Below are 18949 nucleotides of genomic sequence, written 5' to 3'. Positions count from 1 at the left end.
ACACGTCTATGCATTGTTGCTGGTTTGGTGTTTTTCTCCCCCCACCCCTCACACCTGACTGTAAGCATCACCACAGCACTTCTCGTGGTTGTTTGTTTGTTTGTCGTTTTACTGTTTTGTCCCTGGAACAGTCTGGCACATGGCAGGCATTCAATAAATATTTCTGATTGAATGAATTGAATGAATGAACAAGTTGCTTTGGAAGAGAGACTTTTGCTGCTGCTGAATAGTGCTAAATCCTCTACCTTGGCATTATGAATGCCATGCTTTAAAGGATTGAGCAAATGGGTGCAGAAATGATATTTCTTAGTGAAAAATAAAAATTAAAATAAAAAACCCACAAAGAATTCAGAGTTCCAAGGCTGCTGAGAAGACTGATGGTTGTTATAGCAACTCTCAAAGTCAGGCAAATTGGCAGGCAATATGCATTTATGAAAACATGTTTATGGAGCCTCCTAAACATTTTTATAAATTAATTAGACAGACACTTTGTTTGTTGTCTCAAATTAGGAGTTATTTACCTTGCCTGCACAGCAAGTTAAAGTGCCCTGTGCTGTACCCTAGAAAAGGATTTCATTAGTTGTCCTGAATACCTACTTCTCTGCCTCAGCCAACTAAACATTTAATGGAAGTGAGGAGGAAGCCTGCTGATTAGAAATCCTGATGACTCATGTAAATAATAAAGTGTCTCCATAGCTGTACCAAACCAAATCCAGTAACTCCCACAAAACTTTATATTTTGTTTCATAAGGAATTTCCTTCCATTTTCCCTGGATTGATTTCCTTCTCAAAGTCTTCAACTCAACATATTCTCAATGAATATTTTGATGTGACCTCAAATATGAAAGAGAGCTAACATTTATTATATATCTATTAAGTCTGGGTTTTCCATAAATTATTTTACTAAATTTTCACAAAATCTATTCTTATCCCCACTTTGTCTAAGCCTTAAGAGGACAATGATTTTCTCGGGAATGGGAAGAATGGCACTCAAATCCCAGTTCATCTGCCTCCAAAGAGTATATTTCCACTGTCTTACACTGCTTCACAACTTTTTAAAATATCTCAGAAATCCCAGTTACCTGCAGAACTACCTAGAGTGCCTTTCCTAGGACATTCCTAAGACCTCATAACTCTTGGCCAAGTCTGAAGATTATGTTAAGCCCTCCAAGATCAAAGGAACCATGCCCATCACTCACATCAGCTCAGCAGTGACCCCAGGAAACAAACCACCAAGTAACACTATTGCCCTTAGACTTGGCAGTCCATTGTGTCAACTGTGCTTCATTTGTCAGCATCTCCATACATGAAAGAAAGTGATAATTTTTTTCATGTACTTCTTGTGGCCCTTAGCATCATGCTCAGTGAGTGGCCCCCAGCTCTCCTGAGGAGATGGTTATAATCAACTTTCCTCTCAACTGCCAGGAGATAGCACTGCATGTCCCATTGATCCTGATTCCACAAAGTTCGCAGTGAATAAACTGGGTTAGGCCATACACCGAATTTTTCCCCATAACTTAGGACTTTCCTCTCTTTCTACCTTTTAATACAAAATGCAAGACCTTTAACACAGACATGAACACTCTAAGGTGTGCCTTTGATGCCAATTTTATTTGGTATATTTGGGACACCTTCCTGCATCTCACCACCTCTTATCCTAGATTGTCACATTAACCTTTCAACTGAACTCCTCGCCCTCAGGCTTTGCTCCCCGATGTCCATCCTCACACTCCCCTGGGTTCATCTTACAAAGCACAGCTGTAATCAGATCAGCCCCCTGAGCAAAACACTAACTATTACTTATGAGAACAAAGTCTAAACTTTGAGTCTGGCATTCAGGGACATCCTCATTGGGTAGACTTTTTTCCATTGCAGTCCTATCAGACCCTTTAAATTCTCTAACTGGCGTGGTCATCATTCTCTTAATCTGCCACATGCTGTATGTATGAGCCCTGCACTCTTCCCTCTCTTCTCCCGGCACAGTGTCTAGGGCTAATCAGTTCCATGCCCAGGACTTTAACTGCCACCAATGTCCACATAAGTCCCAAATCTATCACTTCATCCCAGATCTGTCTTGGTAAAGCCAGACCCATTTTTTCCCATGTGGACGCTCCATGTGGACCTCAAACCCATAACCCTTCCCAAATCAGCTCTTGCTCCCACAGTGTCCATGTCAGGGAGTGACTCCACTGTGTTTTCAGTCACCCAAGCAAGACACCCGAATGTCAGCCTGGTCTCTGTTCTCTTCTGACAGCATTTCCATGCCCTGCTTTGTCACAATCTGTGACTTGGTATTACTTCTTTTTACCTCAACAAGAAGTTAAGCGAGGTGAGGAAACCGGTCATGTTTATCACTAAATCTCTACCGCCTAAATCAATGCCTTACACACAGTTTCGTAACATTTGCTAGCAAAAAAAAAAAAAAAAGATGAATCTATTTCTTATGCATTATAGTCACAGATATTTCTATTTTAATTATCAGTAGACTCAAAATGTTTAAATAAACAAAATTAAATAAGAAACATAAGAAACATTATGAAACTTAAGAAATTTAATAAGAAATTTAAAAAGAAACAAAATTAAATATGAAATTAAATTGAAATAACAGGATTTCTAGTGCTACAATTAAGAAAATCCACTGGGGGAAAAACAAGGCATTTCTGTCAGACTGACTCACCGTACCTATGTGTCAATTCCAGCTTCTAAGTGGGTAGGGCTGACAATGGAAGAGGTTTTACAAAAATGTCAGCAAGTGATGCTTCACATTGGAAGGATGCTTTCATAGCTCTATTCTTACCACCAGCAGCCCCCACAGAACAAAGGAATCAAGAAGTTGGGAGTCTGGTGAAAGAAAGCAGCACTATTCTGATATTTCTTCAATGGTTAGATGCTTAAAATCTCTATCAGTTTCTTGTGGCTGCTGTAGCAAATAACCACAAACTGGCTATCTTAAAACAAAAACAATTTATCCACTCAAAGTTGTGTAGGCCGGGAGTCAGAAGTCAGTATCACTGGGCCAGAACCAAGGTGTAGAAAGGGCCTCTCTACTCTCAGGGGCTCTGGATGAGAACCTGCTCCTTACCTCCTCCAGCTTCTGGTCCCTGTCCGCATTCCTCGACCTGTGGTTGCATCAGCTCCAATTTCTGTCCTCACGGTCATATTGCCTCCTACTCTCCTGTCCGTCCAATAGCCCTCTGTCTCTATTTTATGAGGAGACAAGTGATCGTAGTTAGGGCCCACCCAGATTGTCCAGGATAATCTCCCCATCTCAAGATCCTTAATTTAATCTCATGTGTAAAAATCCATTTTCCAAATAAAGTAATATTTACAGATTCCAAGGATGCGAACGTCCTGCGGCAGAAGTCTCAGAAGTGAACGTTCAGCCAATGGCGGTTGCTGTTTTTGTTTTGTTGTTGCTACTGTTGTTACCCTGAGAACAAAAGCTGTGATCCAGGACTTCTGAACAAACATAAGACAATCCCAGCAAGTTCTGCCTGCCCTTGAGTCTCATAGTAATTCCAAATTGAATATTTGTCAAAAATGTTCAGTCTGCTATTATTAAAGTTGCCTGCCATACTTTCACACTGCTCATTCATTTTCTTCGTTCCTTTCTTTGTGCATATGTGCAGTTGCTTTTGATAGTGAACCAGGAGTGCGCATGGTACTTAATGCAAGCACATGAACAGCGGCTGACCTGCAGTCTCAGGGGTGGGTGGACTCACAACATCGCAACACATACTATCACATTCTAATTTGCTAAGTAGAATATTAACTTCGCTCCTGGAACCTCTTTGTGGAAGTGAAAAGATCTGAGTTAGTGACTGAATTTGGCACCAGACACTGTACAGTCACTTTTAGGGAAGGGTGCTATATAAAGCTGCCTGTAAAAAAATTACTGCATTAAAATGTTCTCATAGGCAGCATAACCAATGCCGTTCCTTGCTGTGAGATATGCCAGCTTACAGAAGAAAAGTTTCAAACTTTTTGATAATGTCTGTTTCTATATCTGTATCTGCCTATATCTATAGACATATATACTCACATATTTTTCACACAAGATACTAGAATTTTTATAATCTAAACTAACTTCTTATATATTGCATTTGTGTTTTCCAGACGACTACTACATCTCTATTATGTAATAATTCGAACAGATATTTTAAAAGGTAGCTTTCTCTAGAATTGAACATGTTTGTATTTGACTCCTAGTATGTATCAACTTAGAATTTGAGATTTTCTCTACAATAGTTAAGTTATGTCTTTCTACTTAAATCATGTTTATGTAAAAATCCCTTGTATCTAAATGTTCCTTTTTAAAAAATATATGTAGGAAAAATAAAGATAGGAGCAAATATAACAAAAAAGAGACAGGCTCTAACCACAAGAAATTAAAAATAGCGTGCGTGAAACAGTTCTGCGAGTAACGGTACTAGTAGCTACATTTTGCTGAGCACTCACACTGTGCCAAGCACTCGGTATTGCACTTACATATTCTTGCTACCTATATAATCACCACAGCCCTATGACGTAAATACTGCGATTATCCTGGTGTTCCCAGATGTTAAACTGAGAAACTGAGTGACTAGTCCCAACAAGGAGTAAATGCCAACTTTCTGAGTTCATCCGGAGCCAAACCCCTAACGCACCTACAGTGTCCATTGTACAGAAGAAACAAGCAAGGTGCTACTCGAGCACCTGTGAGGAAGCAATTAATTTTTGCTTCTTGAGATCAGGGAATACTCCAAAGAGGTTCTTATGGTATATCTTTGAGGCTACCAGCAACAATTTTTAGGAGTATTTACTATGTGTCAGGTAATGTTCTAAGACTTTATACATGATAAACTCACTCTACCCTTAAAGTAATCGTGTACAGTAGAGACTACTGGTATCCCTGTTATGATAATGAGCACACTAAAGGACAGAGCGATATTGTAACTTATCTAAGACCACACAGCTGGGGGTAGTAGAGCCAGGACTCCTACCAGGCAGTTGGGCTTCAGGGCCATTGTTGTTAGCCTCTGTGCTAAAGAGCTGAACAAATGTTGAGCATTAACATTTTGAAGTCTCAGTTGTTATTTTAAATATCCTGATCTATTCAACAATCATCACAGCCACAAATATTTTCCATCATAAGTCTCAGAAAAGTTATGATGATCAGAATCATTTAACCTCTGACTTTTAAATTTCCTAATCAGTGAATGAAACGCTATCTTGTCTGCCTGCCACAGAATTTTTGTGACATTTCAATCTATACACATCTGAATTCTATAAAATCACAAAGCATGTGCATAGTATTACAGAGCTATTACCATTCAACTAACTAAGCATAAAGACAAAATTTTTAAAGTCCAAAAGCATGTTTAAGGAATTGGAAAGCTACAATTTAGTGTGTATAAAGGCAGATGATTATAAATGGAACTGAAGGTCACCATTGAACAATTCCAATAGCCATGCTAAAAAGTTTCTTAACAAGAATATGATAATAGACAAAACATTTCTGACCTGATATACAATTTTATTTATGCTTTAAAGATAACAGCTTGAGCGATAATTTGGAATGGGAAAACAAGGAAGAGAGGAACTTCAGACAAGTACCTCCTACAAAAGTCTAGTTGAACAAGGGTTGGGCACGATATTGGATGGATGGGAGGGAATAAACCCAGGACTTAGCGTGGGCAAAATACGTGGGACTGCACTGTGTGGAGACTGAGGGAAGAGAAGTAAAGATATTCAGAAGTTTTTGTCTTGACAATGAAGGATGTTTCAGGAAATGGATCTAATCATTTGTGGTTAGCCCATTCACTTATTTACAAATGTTTATTAATGCTGACACAGTTCCCGGTATCACTATTACGTGTTGTTTTTAAATCCTCATTGACCAATTTTTCATTAATCCAATTTGTTCGGGAGCTATTTTGAACACTATGTTTTGTGCCAAGTAGAAATCAGAAATGAAGAAACACCTATAGTGTGTCTAAGAAACAGACCCAAGCTGACAATCAGATAGAGTCAGGAAAGTCCAAACTTACTTACCTGCCTCTCTCTACTGCACCCCATTCATGTGGGACAGACAGTAGGTTTCCAGGCACATTGAGTTTGGGGATTGAGTCACATGTTGGAAATGCTGATTTCTCAATTACGAAGAAAAATCAAGACATAGAACGAGTACTTGATTTTATATTGGTGATGGCTCAAGGCTTGTCTGGTTCTAAAACTTTGCACGAAAGGGTGGAATTGAAATATATTCTAAATATACTGTCTTAAAGAGCCAGCTAGGTTGTGAAAAAATCTAATGCATACTTAGGGTTCCCTATAAGGTTTTATTTTACCTGCTTGTCCAGGCAGAACGTTATCTGCCATGTCTGCAAGTCCCAGGATGGTGAGGACTGTCTTACTTATCTCTGTATCCCATCATCTATAATAGTCTTGGAATATAAGGTGCAACCAGCAAATGTTTCAGGAAGGGAGGGAGCAAGCAAAGAAGCAAAGTAGATGATGTGGGAAGAACACATGCCTGGGATTAGAATTAAATTTCCTATCATTATGTCTGTTGTCCCTATTTACTTATTATTACAATGGTGGATCATAATGCTCACTGTACCTACCTCCTGGAGCTGTGTGAGAGTCACATGAGTTAACTTCAATAAGCAACAAGCACTTAGGGTGTATTTATTATGTGCCAGCTACTGCGCCAGGAACAGGGGCCTACCAGGCATGAATAATATGATCTCTGCCATCAGGAAACTCACAGTGCAAAAATTAATGCAACTAATAATAATGTTTAAAAAAAACCCCAGGCTATGGTCCATGGACAGAGGGTCAGAGAAACATCTATTTGACTGTATGATATCAGGGAAGCCTTAGGAGATGAGGTTGCTATGGTATGAAGCATCATCCAAATATAAAAGAGTTGTATTTTCACACTAGTAGTTGTTGTCATACATGCATTTTCATTATTTTAATTCAGACATTCCGTGGTCCAACCTGAGCACCTAAGAACATTTTCCTTACACCCATCAATTCTCGCCACGGGCATAGGAAAAGCGTTGTGATTCTGATTGGCAGAAGCCTCAAGCTGAAGTTTCAGGTGCAGAGTTGCTTTGCGACCTTACACAAGCATGTTGCAGGAGCCTTTATTTCTTCTTCTATAAAGTGGGGTTAACAATGTCTTTCAGGCCTAATGAAAATTAAAGTAGATACATCACATAAAAATACTTTATAGATTTTAGCATACCGCATAAGATGTCATGTAAGGAAGAATGTTAACCTTTGAGAACATGCTTACAGGCTATAATTCAATATATCCAGTAAATCAATCAAATGCTAATAAGTCCTGAATCTATAACTGAAACTTATTGTCAAAATTATCCTCAAGCATGATGATCTGATGCTGTTGACACAAGGCACATGAGATCATATTACTGCCACCATCATCTTGTTGCCATGGTAACCATAGCAGGCTGGCAAGAAAGCTCCCTGACAGTTGAATTGGAAAGAACAAGAAAACTCAGCCCACTTCCTGCATTAAATGAATTACAAGGACGTGTAAAGAAAGAAGAAAAAAATTGCTAACCCTTAATCAACTTCTTTTATTTTTTTATACTTATAAGGAACACAGAACAAGTAGGGGACCTCATTTTCCCACATACTGGGCTTCAGCACTTCCATAAGATTGGAAGGTAGCGTGTAGGTACTATCTATGGGGAGAAAACACCTTAAAATACACATTAGCTTATGTAATAGTCTTCTCTCTCAGGCTTGTGCAGTATTAAGCGGCAGCTGAGTCAAGCCTCTTTCATGTCTCTGGATTCAGAGCCAAAATAGAAAGCTATGAGGACACTAGCTGAAGTATCCTTCCAGCCTGAGCAATAGAACTGATGCCTTAAAGAAATACCTTTTAGTATTATATAAGCCAGTTAGTGCAGACCTGGAAAATGAGACTCACTTTTTCTTTCACTTGCAAGTCTTTGATGCCATTAGACAGTGACACTTTTAATATACTTGAGACACTTGAAATAGTGAGTTATATAGGAGTGGAGGGAGCCTTTCTATAGTCAGACTATTTTAAAATTCAGTGCTGTTCAGTAAACAGTTTCCAAGCTCTGGCCCTGAGCCAGGTGCTGAGGACACCAGGTGAATAGAGACATGGTCCTTGTCCGGGTCGCCTTCTGAGGACACAGATGTGCGGGCAGAGAGCGTTTGGGCGGAGGGCGGAGGGCAGTGATGGATGGTGGTCTGTGCGGAGGGCTCCCGGACACGGAGAAAGGACATCTTAATTCAAGTGGAGACTCACAAAAGGCCGCCTGCAGAAGGTGCCGAGTGGAGCCTGGAAAGAAGCGTAATGGGGCAATCAATAAGAGTGAAACAATGGCAATTTTTATTGGTTTTGTCAGGCTTTCCCTCTTGAAGTAGTCGAGTCGCAGGAAGCTGCCTCGCAAAAAGTAAAAATTCATGGCCTACTCAGATAAATCCAACATCCCTCTTCAACAACAAAAGTCATATTTCGGAAAGAACATTCTAGTGTTTAATATTTCTTGGAAATGCTATTATATTTCCAACCAAAGAACAGAGAAGCTTCCTGCTTTATATTAATGTATACAAATAAAATGAATTTATTTTCTTTGCCTTTAAGCTCAGCCCAATGGCACAAAAGAAATGAGCATTAAAAGGGTAAGTGAGTAAATGACCTAGAATGACGATAAATATTTTAGAACTCCTCATAATATAAATCCCCAATCAGGGCTCCCACTTCTGTCTCTACAGCAGAAAATGTCAGTTTTCATCCAAGAAGCTCTTGGCATGGTTTCCTGGCTGCCTTTGGTACCAGGCAGGATGTAGTTCTATGATAGAATTTATTCCCAACTGCAGTAGGCTTATCTGATTTTTTTCGTGGCTATTTTGCACCTTCTTAAACATCCAGATTGTTTTATCCTGAGCTGATATCACCACTCAGGAAGAGGTAATTGACCAGCACCCCTGCAGTAAGGAGTTCAAACCTGCTCGTGAACTCATTCCTTCACTTCCAGTTTCTCATCTGTCTTGTGATATCTAGCCAGATCTCAGCTTTGCTACTGGAGAACTCGAAAAGCAATGCAAAAAGACCACCCAGATAAGTAGCAGTGTTGAGGGCACCTCCCCTGGACGCAAGGCTGGCCCTCTTTCTTATATTTATATTTATGGTCGTAAATCCTGCATGTGATTTCAAGTTGTGCTGCTCATCAGTTATTTGGGTTTGAGCTAGTGAGTTACATGCTCTGGGCTTTAGTTTCGTCACCTTAAAGTAGGGGTAATAGTGCTGCACAAGAGTGCGGTGAGGGTGAAATGAGATCAGTGAGCATCAAAGTGTTTCACCACTGTGAGGGGCTGTACAAATAGTCACGGTCGTGGGAGGTGGAGACATCCGTTCACCTACATGATTTCGTACCTTTCTTCATACAAAAACAACAGCCTGGTCCTAAACGTTGCCTCTGGAACTTCCCAAGTGTGTGCCCTTGGTCCTGCCTCTTTGCCTCTCTGTGCCCAGCTTTCCCCTTGTAAGGGGGATAAATGCATAAAGAAATGAATAAAGAGTGAATAGCATTATCATTTGCACCTATTTTGAGTCCTAAAAACAACCCTGCAGCATAGGTAATGTTGTGTCTGTTTCATAGAGGTGGAAATGACAGATGAAGAATCATTTCCTTACAGGTAAAGAATTGGATAAAGAATCCAGGAGAGACAACTTCCCCAAGTACATAGGTAGGACATTGTCTGATGGGCGTCTCTGTTTGGTTTCTGTCTCCAAAGCCCACATGCTTTCCTACCATACTCTGCTGCATCTAACTCGGGGCCTGACGCACAAGGAATTCCATTCATTCATTAACTTGATTTTAATTGCACTGCTGTTATATGTAATAGGCAAGGTAACCATTAGCTAGCTAAGCCTGTAATAGGAATTACTTTACTTGAACCAATTAGCTTTTCTTTTCTTTTCTTTTTTTTTTTTTTAGAAACAGGTGTCCCAAGAGAATAAGGTAGAGTCTGATGGTTGAAAACTGCAGGGAAAGAAAGATCTATAGTTATTTTGCTAACCTCTGGGGATATTAGAGAGATTCAGAGAGTTTTTATCCCCAAGGCACACAGTCTAGTCAAAAAGTCAGAGACCTGGACCACTGGCTAAAATCCACTGTGGTCAGGGCATGGAAGTTTGCACAGAGAACTTTTTCTGTCAGAGTGTTATCTTCGTGAATGGAGGGTACTGTAGCTATTTCGGAATTATCAGACATGATGGGGCAATGGAACAAGTGTCAGTGTAGAAGTCATAGGGGCTATAAATGCTGCTTTTGCAATTATTTGTGTTCTTACCAAGAAAAGGTCATTTGACTTTACTGAATCTCACAGCTCGTCTGTGAGGGACTACACCGATTCTTGTTTTCTTTATATTCTTCCTGGGAGGCCTGGGGAAAGTTTCAATGAGAAGTAGAGGGAGAGATACAGAGATACAGAGATATCCTTGATTTTAAAGGATGAGTTACGTTTAATATCTCCACAGTTAGAAATATTTTTAAATCATTGTGTGTTTTCATTTCTTCCTCTAGCTTCTATTCTCTAGAGATCTGTGTTATTTATAAGCTCAGGTGTCCCTGTGTCCTTTTGAGGGTACTTTCTTCCAGGAATTAATCTTTTCAATGAAGCCTCAAAAATAGGAAGAAACTGAGTCTTGATACAACTGTGGCTAACCTCCAAGTGAGTCCGTGTTGGAACTCACTCCAGTGTTCCAGTCGGCAGCCTGGGCCTGGCAGTTCCTGGCAGGCTCCGTCTTACTTAGTTACAAGCTTCAGCTGAGTATAAAAATTATTAACATTGCATAAGGCATTTCTGTTTTCATTATCCCATACTTTGATCTAATATTATAAAAAGTGATGCCCGGTATTCTTTCTATAGAGGTATATATCCCCAAAGACAGTCCTAGTGAGGTTATGGGATGTCAGGTACAGCTAGCTAACCATTTTAGTTTGGGCTTCCTGTATAAGCCTGAAGCAGCATGGTCAAGGTTCCTGATTTATCCTCTGGTATTCCAGTGGGCTCCTCTGGGCAGGAGTATGCCAGTTTCTCGTCACTGTTTTGGAGCATCGTTACTCAAGCAGTTAGGGTGTAACTGGTACCCTTCAACAAAGAAGAAATGGCTCCTGAGAAACAGGTGTAAAAGTGGAGTGATGGACTTACTTTCCATTCTATTTTCTAATAGGTTCATTTACTTTAATATCCTGAGTTTATTATAATTATTTTGGCCATAGCGTCCATCATTATCCCGTAGTGGAGGTGGAGGGACAGCTACCGCCAGAGCAGCTATCTGGACCCCTCCTCTTGCTCTAATAGTGATTACGAGGATAGTCAGTGCCAAGCCAGCCAGCTTAGCAGCCTCTGCTAGCCAGTAGAATAATGGAACTGAGAGCTCAATGGGAAAATGCTCTGCAGAATACAATTGACAATTCTATTATTATCAATGAAACATTAACAACCAAAGACAACGTTGGAAACTGGCAACAACTTTAAAGGCACTGCTTGCCCAGCCCTACCACACATATTATTTCTGTTGTTTAATTACATTGGCTCAGCACTTGAAAAATAATATCTATTAAGATGTAATCCAAAATGTGATTTAGAAGCTTACATTGTGTTAGGCCACTCAAATGTAGGACAAGAGGCTCCTGTGATCCTTGTCTTAATCGTAGATTTTAACAGTGGGCTAGGAGCCTCTCAGACACTCTGAAGTTGGCCTTTGGAGCACCTAGTGCATCTAAGCTGTGAGGACTTCCAGTCCAGGCCTTCCTAGCTGGGATTTTCTCTCTCAGTTGCACCGTGAGGGTGACTGATGGTGCTAAAGAAGACACAGTAGACTTTGGCTCTGGAGATCCTAGAGTAATGGGAAATTGCTGTACCTGGAAACTAGGGCTGCCAGTAATCATTGGTCCCCTTGCGGTGACTGTTGGGAAAATCACCCCCACGTGATAACATGGAGCATCTGTCCTGCAGCGAAGAACTGAGCCCTTGCAGGGATACCCAGTAAAGGGTCTGTTAGGGAGAGGTCCCCACCCCAAGTCACAGCCTATCTCGGGGATGTGAATTTGTACAGAGCTATGTTCCCAGAAACCACTTATCTTCTTGGGGACTGTAGGGTAAACAGAGTCAGTCAGGCTCCCTCACCCAGATATCTGGGCAACTAAAATAAGCAGTATTCCCACAGCCTTGAGACTGCATGCGCAGAATCGCGCTCTGTAATACCATATGTTGGCACCCTGCCCGTTTGGGGTGTGTTTAGTATATAAGGGAGTCGGGACTCCCTGCCCCCGTGACACGTGGCTTGCTGCGAGCTTGGATCACCCCACCGCAGAATAAAGGCCCATCAGGCATCCCGAGGCCTGTGGCGTCTGCTCCTCCCTCTGCTGGAATCCCGTGTGCACCTGTGTGGCCTTGAACGCTAGCCACACAGGGACCAATTCCAAAACTGGGTCTCGATCTGAATCAACCTCCTAAACATCAGGTCACCCCCAATTGTTTTATTCCTTAACACTAAGTTCCATGAGAACGAGGTCCATGCCTGATTTTCTTAACACCTCTGTGTCTGAGGCCTAAAACAGTACCAGGCAATAGTAAGTAAAATTGAGTTGTTTGCCTAAATTTAAAAAAAAAAAATGCCCCAGAGCAGAGGACTTTGCTGTGTGTGGCCTCGGACTGTGTGCAGAGCACCACAGCCACACCTCTGAAGGCTTTCTAAAGTGGAATATGACTTTCTGATATCATTGAATTTCTGCTGCCAGATTTGTTTTCTAATTCTGAGGTGCTTGCTGTTCCTGCCCCACAGAAACTTACAAACCAAAAGTGATAGTGTTTACACCTGAGAAAGTGGGCACCTAAGCAGATATTTGCGTGTTCTTGGGGGCCAGTACAGAGAGGTGACACTTGAGCTGTCTCAGTGTCTCCAGAATTTTATTTGCATAAAAGTCCTCAAAAATACCATTGCTACTTCAGTTTCTACTAACTTACTTCAAGAGCGCAAAGAACGGAAATACTTTCCCACGTGGCCTCCCATCACCGTTTTGCACTGGATGAATCTAGAGCTTTGTCTCCAGCTATGTGAAGATTCAGATTTCAAAATGCTCAGAGTTACAAATAAGTCCACACACAGCCATGTTCATTTAGTGAATATTGCTGAGTGACCAGCACAATGCCAGTGTGCGAGGCACTGTGCTCAGAAGGGGGATAAAACAGTGAGCACATTACCAAAGCCTCTCTGCCTTTGCGGGGCAAACAGAGAAACAAATAAGTTAGTAGAGACTGCTACTTAGCAAAAGTACTTTGCCCACCGTAGGCAAATCAATCAAGAGATCCTGGAGGAAGTGATGGAAAAGAGCAAGAGAGGCAAAGCTAGCTACCGATGGTAGAGGGAGGGAGGAGAGAGGCCAAGGAGTGTGAGGGCATACAGCTTTCAGGAAGCCCCAAGTAAATAATATCATTCAATTCAAAGTAACAAGTATTCATTTTGTATCCACTGTGGCTAACCCTCTGCCAAAAACCATGAAAAGTACAAAAGATGCATACTAATACATATGCAGGGTATATGAGCTCATAGGGTGCTCCAAAGTTAAGACCTGAACTGATACAAGAAGAACATTTGGTCATTTAGGACAAAGTGTCAATGTCAGGCCCAGAGGATAGTACATGGCAAAGAAGAAGAGATAAGGACATTGCACTGGGCTGATTCTAGATAAAAGTGTTACAGGGTATATAATAAGTTACAGTCATCACTATTTGTCATTTAATGTTTTTTAAAAAGGAAGATCAACAAATAATTTCTGGGCACTTACTTAACCTTGTTCACCACTTCCCTTCTCAACTAACTCTCTCTCCATCTCTAACCTGTAATCAAGTTGCCCTTGCCAGACTGTGATCACCTCTCACCTAAACTGTAACAAACCTCTAGTTATAAAAACGAAGTCGTGGGGACGTAAGGTACAGCGTGGCGACCACGGTTAATGATAACACATTGCGTGGTTGAAGTTTGCTAAGAGAGTAGATCTTAAATGTTTTCATCACAAGAAAAAAAAACTTATGAAATTGTGTATGGTGACTGATATTAGCTAGAATTATTGTGGTGATCATTTTGCAATATATACACATATCAAATTATTACATTGTATACCCGAAACTAATATAACATTACACGTCATGATACCCCAAGAAAAAAAAGAAGCAGCCTTCTCATAAATCTGCCTACTTTGAATCTCATTCTTTTCAAGTTATCTGTCAGTTATCTCTTAAAACACATATTCAGTGATGTCTCTGCCTAAACCCTTTGCGGGCTCCCAGATTTCTGACATAGTCAAGTGCAATCTCCTCAGCATGTCATCCGAGCTGTCTTACTCTCTAGTTCTGGTCTCATTTCCAGTCCTTTCCTCTCACCCTGCCTTCCAGCCGAGGTCTTTCACACATTTGCACTTCTCCACACTCTGCCTTCTGCCTCTTAAAGCCCTATTCACACCAAAAGCTCATTCCTAATATTTATTTGTATTTATGTATGGGTGTTACATACCATATTTTTTGGACTATAAGAAGCACTCCCCCACCCCAAATTTGGGAGGAAAAGGGGGTTGTGTCTTATAGTCCGAAGGTAGCTTACCTGGCTTGCAGTGGGGTGGCATGGGGGAAGGGGTGCTGGTGGAGCAAAATTTTTTTTTCCTATTTTTCCTCCTCTAAAACCTAGGTGTGTCTTATGGTCCGGGGCATCTTATAGTCCAAAAAATATGGTACATGTTAGAATCCCCTACTGGATTTTGCATCCTTATGAAACAGAAACTGTGTTTCGTTTTGTTTTATTTTGGTATACACCGAATTGCTAACAAGTAAGTGTATAATAAGTATTGAACTAAATTAATTACTTTAGAAAAAAACAATATATATCTGTCTGTCCTTTTCATGTATTCTCTGGGAACTTATAATCCATTCATTATAGTAGATACCTATTATTTACAATGCATTGTCGCTGCTAAAACGGATTTGAAAAAATGTACCTGCCCTTAAGGGATTTGATAGTTTAGTAGAGGAATGATATAGGAGTGAGCCAAAGAGATAAAGAAGAGGAAAAGAAAACAAGATTTCTTAAAAAGGCATCAGGGCAATTGGTTGGTTGATTGAATCCCTTTTCTGTTCTACAAGTATTTCAAATAGCTTATAAAATAACATAAAAGACATCAAATAACTTAAATGTATAAGTAAGCTGAAAGCAAAACAGAGATAAGGGATATCACTTGACATGGACCTTGAAAGATCAACTGAATTTTGAATGTTGGGAGAGAAACACTGAGACGAAGGTGAGGACATAAGAAAAGCAGAGATGTTGAAGGGGTTCGTAACGGACAACTTCAAACCACTCAGAACAAGAGGGGATCTTATAAGACTGAGGGATTGAAAGATAACATTAGAGACTTGGAAAATTGTTATCAGGGAGTTTTTATAGGAATCCCCAAAAAGGAACTGTCATAAATTGCAGTCTATTTGTGGTTTAGAAACATGAGTCTGTGGAGAACTCACTCAGCATAGTCACCTGACGTTTTCCAAGTTTGGCCGCTCAGTGTCAGGAACAGAGCCAGTCTGAGGGACGGACACGGGCAGCCGTGGCAGAGGGGGCAGCTGTGGAGGACCCCAGAGTACAGGGTCTGCATCCTCAGCCATCCTCACATTTTCCTCTGGGTGGGGCGGAAGGGGCGCTTCTTGCTGAAAGCCTGCCCTTCCTTCCTCCACTAGTTCCTTTCTCCTCTCCTGCATCTCAGGCTTTCCCTCTTTCTGCCTGTAAACTTGTGTGTCTCCTATTTTAAAGAGAAAAAAGGAAGAAGAAAATAAAGCAATTCTCCCTTGATCCTGTTCCTTCTCAGCTGTGCTCCAAATTTTCTCCTCTCTTACTCACCCTAACTTCTCCAAAAGTCATCTGTATTCACTGTCCCCACTCCTTTCACCTCAAGTCCGCTTAGATCTGGCTTTTGTTCCCACAGTTCCCCTACGAACACTCCCTGTGATCCCTCTGAGCTGTTCTATGTCACCAAATCAAAGGACATTTTCCACTTTTTTTAGGATCTCGCTGCCATACTTAACAGCTGGTTCCTGTCCTCATTTGGGAACTCTTTGCCCTCTTGGCTTCTGTGACAACATACTGACCTCTTCCTCATTGTCTTCCCTCTCTCACGGTCTCCGCTGTAGGTGCTTCCATCCGTCTCACACTCACAGCTACCACCTAGGTCTTGATCACCCCCAAATCCACAGCTCCAGCCTCCTCTGCCAGCTGCCATGTCCACCCGCCATTTCCATAGGCCCCTAGCCACATCCCCAACAGAACACACCATTCTTCCCCACTGCACTCCAAAATCGCCACCTCTTCCCGAGGTCTGTTTCTCCCCTGACCCCTTCACCCTCGCTCCTCCAAACAGGAGACCTAGCATTCATCCTTGTTCCACCCTTCCACTCCCTGCTACCTGTATTCCATAGCAAGTCCAGTCAGTTTTAACTCTTTAGCGTTACTTTAATACAGAACCGTGCTTGCTACTGCTGCCCTAGTTCTCCGTCATTGTCTCTTGTATTAATTGCTCTAAGAGCATCTTAAACTGGCCCCCCACTTCTGACCTCCAGTGTTATCCCTTCAGATCCACACTGCTCCCTTCCAGGCACAGAACTGCTTTTTTACCTGCTGCCCAGAGCTACAGGATGAAGCGCATTAGGAATGCAGCGATACGAGTTTTAGGAGGCTCACTACTTGGTGTTTCCCTCCCAGTTTCTCCCGCTGAATTAACAGGGACCTGCTTGCTGCTCTGCACTCTCACCACACAGTTTCTGGTCTCATTACCTTCGGGCTATAGCCAGGCCACACAATGCCCTGTCCTTCTAGCCTCTACCATTTCCTATGTGCCAGCTAACTTCTACTCAGCACTTAGTGTGTGTCAGACATATCGCCCTCCCTAAAATGCCTTTCCGCATGCATGCCCATGTGCTTCAGGAATCCTCTCTCTGTACAGCCATAATGATTGCACTTCCTGTCATTAAAAAAAAAATGATTCTCTACTTACGTGCCTTCTTCCTTCCTGCCTCCACCCTGGTTGACTTTGAACTCCTTTAAGAGAGAGAAGGTCTTAAGCACTTTTCAATTCCTAATGTTTAACAAAATGTGTGCAGTGTGGGAAGTTGTAAAATGACAGTACAAGTGAATGAGAGAATAAGTGATGGACTAACTTAATGAATAGCCCCCGAAGACCAAGCAAGTTACAATATTTCTCATTATCCTCACATTTTTAAGCCAACCCACAGGCTTACAAATGGAAAGTTATGTCTAATTGTCATCTAGTGAAGCATTGCCCTTGTTAGGGTTAAATGACCTTCATAGTTTCCAAAGGCATGGCCTTTATTCCTCCTTTTCTACTCTCTTGGGAAGATACAGATAGAATTAGAGAAAACTGGATAGAGCCTGAGCTGGCCATGCTCCCTCACTGAGCTTACAGACCTGATGCAGGTATACCTGTGGAGTGAGGCAGGTACCAGGTGATTAGACAAAGCTTACATGCTGGGAGCATCCCCAGCTACATAATTTGTGGCACTCAGTTTAAAATAGAAATGTAGGGCCCTTTATTCAAAAAGCAGGGGTAAAAGTACCACCAAAATTACGTATAAAGCTCTTTCCTTTCTTCCACAGTCTCTCTCTGGATTTGCCATGCTGTTTTTTAATTTACTGTTTAATGTTCTGAGTTAAAAGAAAGTTAAAGCTTAATGTTATTAGCATAAATGTTGCATTTTTAATATCATGCAATGTCAGTTTTAAATGCAAATATGAGAGCATCTAACTGACATGCAGAATCAGCAAATTTGCACAATTCCTATTTCATGACATCCAAATGATGCCTTGAGCTGGCCAAAAGAGACAAAGGTAAGCCAAACTCAAGAAGGCTAAGGGTTGGAAGGAGGGAGGGAGAAGGCCCCCAGGCACAGCACCAGCCAAGGGAGTCAGGCACAGTCACTTGCAGGGGGAGGCAAACCCTCACAATGCCTGGGACCCCGCCTCCTAAGGCAGACACAGGTGCCTCAGGGCAGACCCTGCCGGCTGAGCTCCGCCTCCCACCAGCCCTTGACCAATGAGCAGCCCGTCGGCCTGAGCAGGGTCTGGGGAAGTCAAGCCTTTCCCAGGGGCCTGTCACCCCAATTCATGGGAGACAGGGGACCTCCAAGGATTTTTAAATGTCTGTGTCTGTGTCAGGACATGTTTGGTACCTGGATCGAGAGTAAACTCGGCCCCACTACCCAAGAGATGTTCCAGAGTCCTGCCAGCATTGGGGGCACGGAGTACACAGGGAATACCATTCCTCACCCCGAGGCGCCATAAAGTGTGAGTGCCCGGCCCCGCCCCACCCTGTGTCGGTGCCCAGGCCCATGCCGGGAGTCGGGAGAAGAGCAGCAGTAGTTTGGAGACTGAGTAGATCGGGGAAGTCCAAGCAGGGCTCAGGAGCCAGAAGCAGAGAGGAGGTTTTCAGTGGAAACCCATCCCGGGAAGAGGTGAGAAACCCCACCACATAGCCCAGAGTCCCAGCAGTCTTCACGTACAAAATACAAAGTAAAAAGTATGAAGCATTTCAAGACAGTAACCACAGGGTATTATATATACCCCAAGCATTAAAACCCTCCTGAGCCTGGGGCCCTATGGGATGCCCAATGAAGCGTCTTGTCCATGGCCTCAAAGCGAAGGAAGTGGCAGTGCCTTCCTACAATAAAACCTACATTCGTTTTCCACCGCACATGCTGACTCTTTCAGAGTAGACTATTTCTGGCAAAAACAACATAAAACTAGATTTATGGCTCTATGTACTTAATAGGGGGAAAAAAGTAGTTCCTAGCAGGCATGCTTTATTTTTAGCAATTTTACTTTATAGTTTATAAA

General features: G+C 41.9%; 1 protein-coding gene and 1 long non-coding RNA gene across 9 annotated transcripts in view; one reads left to right on the top strand and one right to left on the bottom strand.

Moving 5' to 3' along the window:
• The window catches only part of ANKS1B (ankyrin repeat and sterile alpha motif domain containing 1B), an 805832-nt gene that overhangs the window by 499441 nt on the left and 287442 nt on the right, over nt 1–18949 (top strand). The window lies entirely within an intron of this gene.
• On the bottom strand, nt 7133–17132 carry LOC128780615 (uncharacterized). 2 transcript variants are annotated; one of them, XR_008426558.1, is made up of 3 exons: nt 17094–17132; nt 15571–15845; nt 7133–8326 (listed from the first exon to the last, which is right to left on the bottom strand). It is a non-coding gene; the product is annotated as an uncharacterized lncRNA (long non-coding RNA). The 2 variants fall into 2 exon arrangements; XR_008426557.1 differs by having other exon boundaries at nt 15584–15845.

Source organism: Desmodus rotundus, chromosome 3 (assembly GCF_022682495.2).
Source record: "Desmodus rotundus isolate HL8 chromosome 3, HLdesRot8A.1, whole genome shotgun sequence".
NCBI lineage: Eukaryota > Metazoa > Chordata > Mammalia > Chiroptera > Phyllostomidae > Desmodus > Desmodus rotundus.
This window is presented reverse-complemented; position numbering and strand designations above follow the sequence as displayed.